This window comes from Saimiri boliviensis, chromosome 7 (assembly GCF_048565385.1).
Source record: "Saimiri boliviensis isolate mSaiBol1 chromosome 7, mSaiBol1.pri, whole genome shotgun sequence".
Classification (NCBI taxonomy): domain Eukaryota; kingdom Metazoa; phylum Chordata; class Mammalia; order Primates; family Cebidae; genus Saimiri; species Saimiri boliviensis.
In genome coordinates, this window is record NC_133455.1 from 123,865,860 (window position 1) to 123,874,500 (window position 8,641).

The 8,641-nt window shown below is 39.9% G+C and overlaps 1 non-coding gene across 1 annotated transcript; it reads left to right on the forward strand.

Moving 5' to 3' along the window:
- The first annotated feature begins 1,752 nt into the window (after positions 1-1,752).
- LOC120360816 (U1 spliceosomal RNA) lies at positions 1,753-1,916 on the forward strand. Its single transcript, XR_005577233.1, has one exon. It is a non-coding gene; the product is annotated as a U1 spliceosomal RNA (small nuclear RNA).
- Positions 1,917-8,641: the final 6,725 nt, after the last annotated feature.

Consider the following 8,641-nt stretch of genomic DNA (forward strand, 5'->3'; position numbering starts at 1 on the left):
TCATTGCTCAAGGGAAAGGAAGGAGAGAGGAAAGGGAATGAAGTCTCTGCTTGACCTAAATCCTCATGGAAAATACATCACTCGCAAAATAGTTGGGTCTGTCTGGATATGTTCAATGTCAAAATTCTATGGAAGTTTAATCCACCGTGTGACAAATTACCTCAAAACTTAGTGGCTTAAAAGAGTCCATTTTGATAATCTCACTGTTTCTGTGAGTCAGGAGTCGAAGCATGGCTGAGCTGAGTTCTCTGTCTCAAGGTTCTTTTAAAAGGTGACAGTCAAGATGTTGCCAAGGCTGGGGTCTCATCAGAAAGCTGTACAGGAGCCGGGCGCGGTGGCTCAAGCCTGTAATCCCAGCACTTTGGGAGGCCGAGGCGGGTGGATCACGAGGTCAGGAGATCGAGACCATACTGGTCAACATGGTGAAACCCCGTCTCTACTACAAATACAAAAAATTAGCTGGGCATGGTGGCACATGCTTGTAATCCCAGCTACTGAGGAGGCTGAGGCAGGAGAATCGCCTGAACCCGGGAGGCGGAGGTTGCGGTGAGCCGAGATCGCGCCATTGCACTCCAGCCTGGGTAACAAGAGTGAAACTCCGTCACCAAAAAAAGAAAAAGAAAAAAGAAAACTGTGCAGGAGAACAATTCTCTTCTTCTCTCTGGTTGCTGGCCAGAGGCCACCCTTGGTTCCTTGTCATGTGGACCCATCCAACAGAGATCACTAGCAAGACAGCAGTCACAATCTCTTGTAACCTAATCATTGAAGTGATGTCCCTTCAACTTTGCCATAGTCTATCGATTATTAAGTCTCTAGGTTCAGCTCACACTCAGGGGAAGGAGTTATATGCAAGGGCAGGAAGACCAAGAGGCTGGGGCCATCAGGGCCAACTTGGAAGTCTACCTATCACAGGTAAGGTCTGGATTTTCACAGGGTTGTGAAATAGGGGTTCAAGCCAAGTGTAATCATGTCTTAGAAAGATAGAGTGGCCCCAGCTTACCTGTGGCTTTTAAAAAGCTACCACTTCTTGGCGCTATTATGTGCCAGCCATTGTGTTACACACATGCATTTCTCTTTTAATGTACCAAATAATGTAAAAATAATGTTTTCATTATCCAGATGTAAGATGAGGAAAGGAAGGCTTGAATTAAGTAATCTGACCAGGGTACAAAGCCAGTTAGTGGCAGGACCAGGCCGCAATCACAGGTTTGCCTGCCTCTGGACATGGGCCATGAAGGGTGAATTTCTGCTGTCCGTTCAGCCAGTTCTACGCACTAGACTGTGTTACTTACAGTGCCTCACCTATGGGTACCAAATTTTGGATCAGTTAAGAAAGAGTTTGGCTTTAATAATCAATACCTTATTAAATAAGAAGGTGTACATGAAAGCTGATGAGATAGGCAGTCCAGGGCTGTGTCGGTGGCTTCGCAATTTCATCAGCATCCCAGGCTCCTTCTGTCTTTTACTTCTACAAAGTTCAGTGTCAGTAGATGAATGCTATAGCTCCAGGGCGGGGCGTGGGGGAGGCGGGAGGGCGGTGGGAGTCATATCTACGTCCTAGGCAGAAATAACGGAGCCATTTTCTTCTCCTTTAGTAGCTTTGTCTTTTTATTCAAAGAAGAGATCCTCTCCAAGCAGATCTGCACATGTATCTCACTGGGTAAGAATGGGGCTGTCCTGCTCTCCCTAGTTGCAAAGGATGCTGAGATGGCTACAGTTTTAGCTCTCCAACTTCTATGAAAGAAGAGAAGGATACTTACCTGGCAGGGGAGATACCATGATCATGAAGGTGGTTTTCCCAGGGCGAGGCTTATCCATTGCACTCGAGATGTGCTGACCCCTGCGATTTCCCCAAATGTGGGAAACTCGACTGCATAATTTGTGGTGGTGAGGGAATGCGTTCACGCTTTCCCCTGGTAAAAAAAAAAAAAAAAAAAAAAAAAAAAAAAAAAAAAAAAGAAGGAGCACAAATAAATAAATGGGGGCTGAAATAGTCTGTATATTGGTCCCCTCTAAACCTCATATTTAAATGCAATCCCCAATTTTGGTGTTGGGGCCTGGTGGGAGATATTTGGGTCACGGGAGCAGATCCTTGATGAAAGTCTTGGTGACATCCTTATGGTAACGAGTGATTTCCCTCTCTATCAGTCCCCACAACATCTGATTGTTAAAAATAGCCTGGAACCCTCCCCTCTCTTATTTTTTCCTCTCTGGCCATTTGATGCCTGCTGTCTTTCCCCTTTCACCAAGAGTAAAGTAATCTGAGACCCTCACCGGAAGCAGATACCGGCACCCTACTTCTTAGGGTGTGCAGAACTGTGAGTCAAATGAACTTCTTTTCATAAATTACTCAGCCTTAGGTATGCCTTTATAGCAACACAAAATGGACTAAGACAGGGGCTAACCATGCTGTTGTTAAAGAAATTGTTGACTGTAGACCTCCCTGTCCCCATGTTAATGATGAAGAAATAGGTATAATTGAATTTCTTCTCACCTCTTCTCCTTCCTCCATCTCAACACTTCAAATTACTTTTATTTTTCTTTCTACTCTGTCAAATTGCTAGCACTTACATTCTCTTCTCAAACCACAACTCATACGCTTTTAAAATTGTCATTCTAAATTCAAATTCTTTCAACATAGCTTTTTCATTGATCTTTTCGTGAACAAACGCTATGTTAAACTGTATAAAATTGCTGATATTTGACCACTGTTGCTCAGAAAAATGCCTATTTAATATGCTTAACCTAATAGATATTCAAGAAGATTTGTTAAGTAGTATATTTACAAAATTGCATACGCTTAAAAATATCTGTTAGCACCTTTATATGAGATGACAGCTCTTTGCATGTACCGTTCTTGCGTGACACATTTTCCTTGAGGTTTTGTAGACCTTGCTTCACTTTCCTGTAACGTAAGGTTTCTGTTGTAGTTGAAGTCTCAGTCAGCCTCATAGTATTCTCCTCATAGGTAACTTGAATTTTTGTTTGGATGCCCATAACATTATTATTTTTATCATTTTTCTGATTTTAAAAAAATCCTTAATCCTAGAATTCTAGTGAATTTGCCGAGATACGTATCAGTTTAGATAGTTTATTATCAAGTATTTTCCTGAAACACAATTTGTCAGGATATTTTTGTCATTTAAGAAGTGTCAAACAGGCATGGTGGTCATACCTGTAATCCCAGCACTTTGGGATGTCAAGGCAGGCAGATCACTTGAGCTCAGGAGTTCGAGACCACCCTGGGTAACATGGCAAAATCCCGTCTCTAAAAATAAAAAAAATAATAATAAAAAAATACAAAAATTAGCCGGCTGTGGTGGCACATCCTTGTAGTCCCAGCTTCTCAGGAGGTTGAGTTGAGGGAATGGCTTGAGGCTGGGAGGCAGAAGTTGCAGTGAGCTCTGATGGCACCACTGCACGCCAGCCTGGGTGACAGAGCCAAACCCTGTCTCAAAAAACAAAAAAGAAAAAAAAAAAAGGTTTTATTCATATCCATATCCATTAAGTACTTCCTCCCCTCCTTCATTCCTTCTTTCCTTTCTTTCTTTTTCTTCTTTCTCGAGATGGGGATGTCTCCCTATGTTGCCCAGGCTGGTCTTGAACTCCTGGGTTCAAGTGATCCTCCTACCTCAGTCTCTCAAAGTGCCAGGGATACAGGCATGAGCCACCGTGCCTGGCCACTTATTTCTTTCCAACATTCTTCCCCTTAAAGAAACTAGTTGCGTTTGTTGGATTGTTCTTATATTTCATATCTGCCCCTTTTCTCATATTCTTCAATTTTTTCTTCTTTTCTGTTTTATTTTAATTAATTTTTAGGAACTCATCCTTCATGTCACTGATTTCAGCACTTTCTATTTTTATTTATTGCTTTTACAATTCTTCCACTAAAATGGATTAATATACAGGTTGTATAGCATACAGAGTATTCCAAAGCTCTTGTAAGGAAAAGAATACAATACAAACTTACCCCAGATTTTCGTAAGTGTAAATATTAAAATTTGCTAGAGTATGCATCTAGAATATAAATATGGTATAAACCTTCCAAACTAATTGAGGGGGAAATGGGATGAAGGAAATATCAATGTAATAAATGCCATGGAAGGTAAAGAAATGTAAGCACAGAACAGGCAGTAAAAATAGAAAGCATAAGAGAAGATGATAGAGAAAAATTTCTAAAATATATTCATATTTGCAATGAATGTAAGTGGGAACTTCACTTGAAATATTGATTGACTTTTCAAACAGAACGATAACGTAAATAAAACAAAAATTTATGGGATGCAGCTAAAACAGCATCTACAGAGAAACATAACCTTGAATGCATCTACTTCAGAGAGCTAGAGAAAGAGGCCCAAACAAAAGGCAATGGGAGGAAGAAAATAATATACATAAGAAAGAAAATCAGTGAATCAGAAAACATATATATAATAGACGTAGAACAGATGAATAAAACTGGTAAAGCCATAGCAAGACTAATCAAGAAGAAAAGAAAGAAAATATAAATTATTAACATTAGAAATGCATAAGTTCTACAGATATTAAAAACAAACGAAAAGATATTATGCTGATAACTTTATATCATACATTTGACAACTTAGATGAGTGGACAGTTTTTTGTTGTTGTTGTTTTGTTTTTGTTTTTTTTTTGAGAAACTCAAGTTACTGAAATGGCACAAGAAAAATCAGAAAATATAAACAGGTTCAGAGAGGTTGAGAAAGTGGAAAAGCTCAAATTCAGCCCTAATTCATTCTGACTCAACAATAAACTTTCATTATTAACTGCTTTCAAAAGTTTCCATCAAAGTATCCCAAACAGCAGAAGAGAATAGAGAGCAGCTATCTTTGGAAGACAGGTCTCAAGAAAACAGCCAAAAGCTCAAGAATGCTTAGGTGATTGATAGATGTTAGACAGACAGATAGATAGATAGATAGATAGATAGATAGATAGATAGACAGAGGATTAAATAGTATTTCAAAAACTTTTCAAATATTTATAATAATCTATAATTGTTTTGTGTATTGATTTGTTACCCTGCAGTCTTGTGAAATTCTTCACTTTAATAAATGCTCATCAATAAGAGACTGCTAAAACAAATTATGAAGTATCATTAACATGAATTACAATCAGCTATGAAAAACAAACCATGAGGAAAATGTTATACTTCTATAAAGAGAATGCCAAGACACATTATTACACACAAAAAATTGCAGTGCAGAAAGCATGTTCTGTCTTCCTGTTTTCACATTAAAACTGTATCTGGAAGGACATACAGAAAGGCTAATAACAGTGGTTTCCTATTTGGAGTAGAAGGGAATTTGTGAGAATAAATGGGAGGGGAATGTTTCACAATATACATTTTAATGTATATTGCTTTCTGATATTTGTATGCATTATCGCTAGCTCTTTTTTTTTTTTTTTTTTTTTTTTTTTTGAGATGAAGTGGTGGGATCTCAGCTCACTGCAACCTCTGCCTCCCAGGTTCAAGTGATTCTTATGCCTCAGCCTCCGGGATAGCTGGGATGACAGGGGCATGCCACCACACCCGACTAAATGTTTTGTATTTTTAGTGGAGATGGGGTTTTGCCATGTTGGCCAGGCTGATCTCAAACTCCTGAGCTCATGTGATCTCCCATAGTGCTGGGATTATAGGCATGAGCCACCATGCTTGGCTTTAGGCATTAGCTCTTAAATAAATAATACTAAAGAAACACCAAATGTATGAACAGACAAAAAGTATCTTTGGGATGGAAGATTTGATATGCATATTTAGTATGTTTCCAATAAAATCTCCAGAGATTTCCACCTTCTGACCATGATGGAATGCGTGGAAGCAAACTTGACCCATCTCTATAAGCAACCAGAAAACTAGATTGAATATATGAAACAACAGGTACTACAAGATTGTGATCCATGAAAGAAAGAAAATAATGAGGTAAACCTTACAATTTCCCTGGTTTCTATCTGAACCACAGCACAAAGAAGAGGAACAGAGTTTGGGGAGGTTGAGGTGGCTGGAGTTTGTGGGCAGAATATTGAGAAGGGGAAGCTCTGTAGAGAAAGAACCCCAGATATCTACATAGCGATTCCTTTGAGTCTTTGGTTGATTACTAAGCTGTACATGCATAAAATAAAACTTCATGAGACCAGATAAACAAAACCACCAGGAAAGAATGACTACTGGAAGCTGGGAGCTGATAAGTCTCAGTGCTCATTCAGAGCTGGGAGACATTAAACCTCTCCCAGGGTAAGGGTAAAGAAATTTCATTTAGGTCTGGGTGAGGTGGCTCACGCCTGTAATCCCAGCAATTTGGGATCACCTGAGGTCAGGAGTTCCAGATCAGCCTTACCAATATGGTGAAATCCCATCTCTACAAAAAATGCAAAAGTTATCTGGGCAGGTGGCGTGTACCTGTAGTCCCAAGTCCTGGCTACTCTGGAGGCTGAGACAGGAGAATTACTCGAACCCAGGAGACGGAGCTTACAGTGAGCCGAGATTGCCTCACTGCACTCTAGCATGGGTGACAGAGTGAGACTCCACCTTAAAAAAAATAAAAAATAAAAATAAATAAATAAATAAACACCTCATTTAAGGCTGCTCGTGGTGGCTCATGACTACAATCTCAACAATTCGAAAAGTCGAGGGGGATGGATCACCTGAGGGTCAAGAGTTTGCGACCAGCCTGGCCAACATAGTGAAACTGCATCTCTAATAAAAATACAAGAATTAGCCAGGCGTGGTGGTGCACACCTGTAATCCCAGCTACTCAGGAGGCTGAGGCAGGAGAATCACTTGAATCCAGGAAGTGGAGGTTGCAGTGAGCCAAGATTGCCCCACTGTACTCCAGTATGGGCAACACAGCCAGACTCAGTCTCAAAAAAAAGAAAGAAAGAAAGAAAGAAAGAAAGAAAGAAAGAAAGAAAGAAAGAAAGAAAGAAAGAAAGAAAAAAGAAAGAAAGAAACCTCATTTAATACCTGAGACCTCCGGTAAAATCCCCAGCAGGGTCATGTTTTAGTAGCAGGGTTAAATTAGTTCTAGTGAAAAGGCTGCTTCAGACTCACCTTAACAAAACTTAAAAACAAGCCCAGAAAGGATCAAGCTAATCCATAAATAACTAAACTGTCTGACAAAACTAACAGAACCACTCTTAAAGGAGGACTACACAATCCAGACACTCAACAACTTTGTCACCACAATCTGCCCATTCAATCCAACATTACTAGAAATGTCAAGAAGCCAGAAAATATGACTCATAACCAGGAAAAATATTAGTCAGTAGAAGGAGACCCAGAAACATCACTTAGGATGAGATTAGCCACTGAGAGCTTCAAAGCATCTATTTTAAATATCAAAGCTAGAGGAAAAGATAAAGACAAAGGGGAAAGAAATGGAAGACATAAAAACTTAAGCAACTTGTATAGCTTAGAGCTTAGAAATACAATATCCGAAAGTAAAAATTCACTGGAAAGACTTGAATGCAGATTAAGCACAGCAAAAACAAAACAAAACAAAAAACCCACCAAAAAACAAACAAGAAAACCCTCAGTGAAGATCAGTATAAAGATTTTATTTTATTTTATTTAGTATTATTATTATTATTTGAGATGGAGTCTTGCTCGGTCGCCCAGGCTGAAGTGCAGTGACCTGATCTCAGCTCACTGCAACCTCTACCTCCCGGGTTCAAGCAATTATCCTGTCTCAGCCTCCCAAGTAGCTGGGATTACAGGCATGCACCACCACACCCGGCTAATTTTTGTATTTTTAGTAGAGACAGAGTTTCACTGTGTTGGCTAGGATGGTCTTGATCTCCTGACCTCATGATAAAGATTTTTAAACACTGCCAGAAAAAGAGCAGACCCTCAGTGACCACCACCATCATCATACCAAAAAGCTTAACACTGGAGTTTCGGAAAGGGGATGAGAAGCTGGAAAAGTACGTGAAGAAACAATAGTCAAAAATGTTCCAAATTTGGTGAAAACTATGAACTCACGGTTTCGTGAATCTCAGCAAACCCCAAGCTAAACAAAAACAAATATCCACACATACAACTATAACAAATAAAACCACACAGGGCACATTATAATTAAATTGCTAAAACTCAGTGAAGAAGAGAAAATATTCAAAATAACTAGAGAGTGGGGTTTGGGGGGAAGGAGAGGGATCATTTATTGTCAGAAACAGTACAGGTCAGAAGACAATAGAATTACATGGTAATATTTAGAGTGCAATTTAGATGAAGAAGGAGCGGGTGAAGAGGGGAAGAAAGAAAAATGATTAAAATCCACATTGTATTTAGCAATTTCTTTATTTTGTTGTTGTTGCTTTTTGTTTTTTCAGATGGAGTCTCACTCTGTTGGCCACGCTGGAGTGCCGTGGTGTGATCTCGGCTCACTGCAACCTCTACCTCCCGGGTTCAAGCAAATGTCCTGCCTCAGCCTCCCAAGCAGCTGGGACTACAGGTGCACACCACCACGCCCAGCTAATTTTTGTAATTTTAGTAGAGACAGGGTTTTACCATATTGGTCAGGCTGGTCTTGATCTCCTGACCTCAGGTGGTCTACCCGCCTCAGCCTCCCAAAGTGCTGGGATTACAGGTGTGAGCTACTGTGCCTGGCTGTATTTAGAAATTTCAAAACT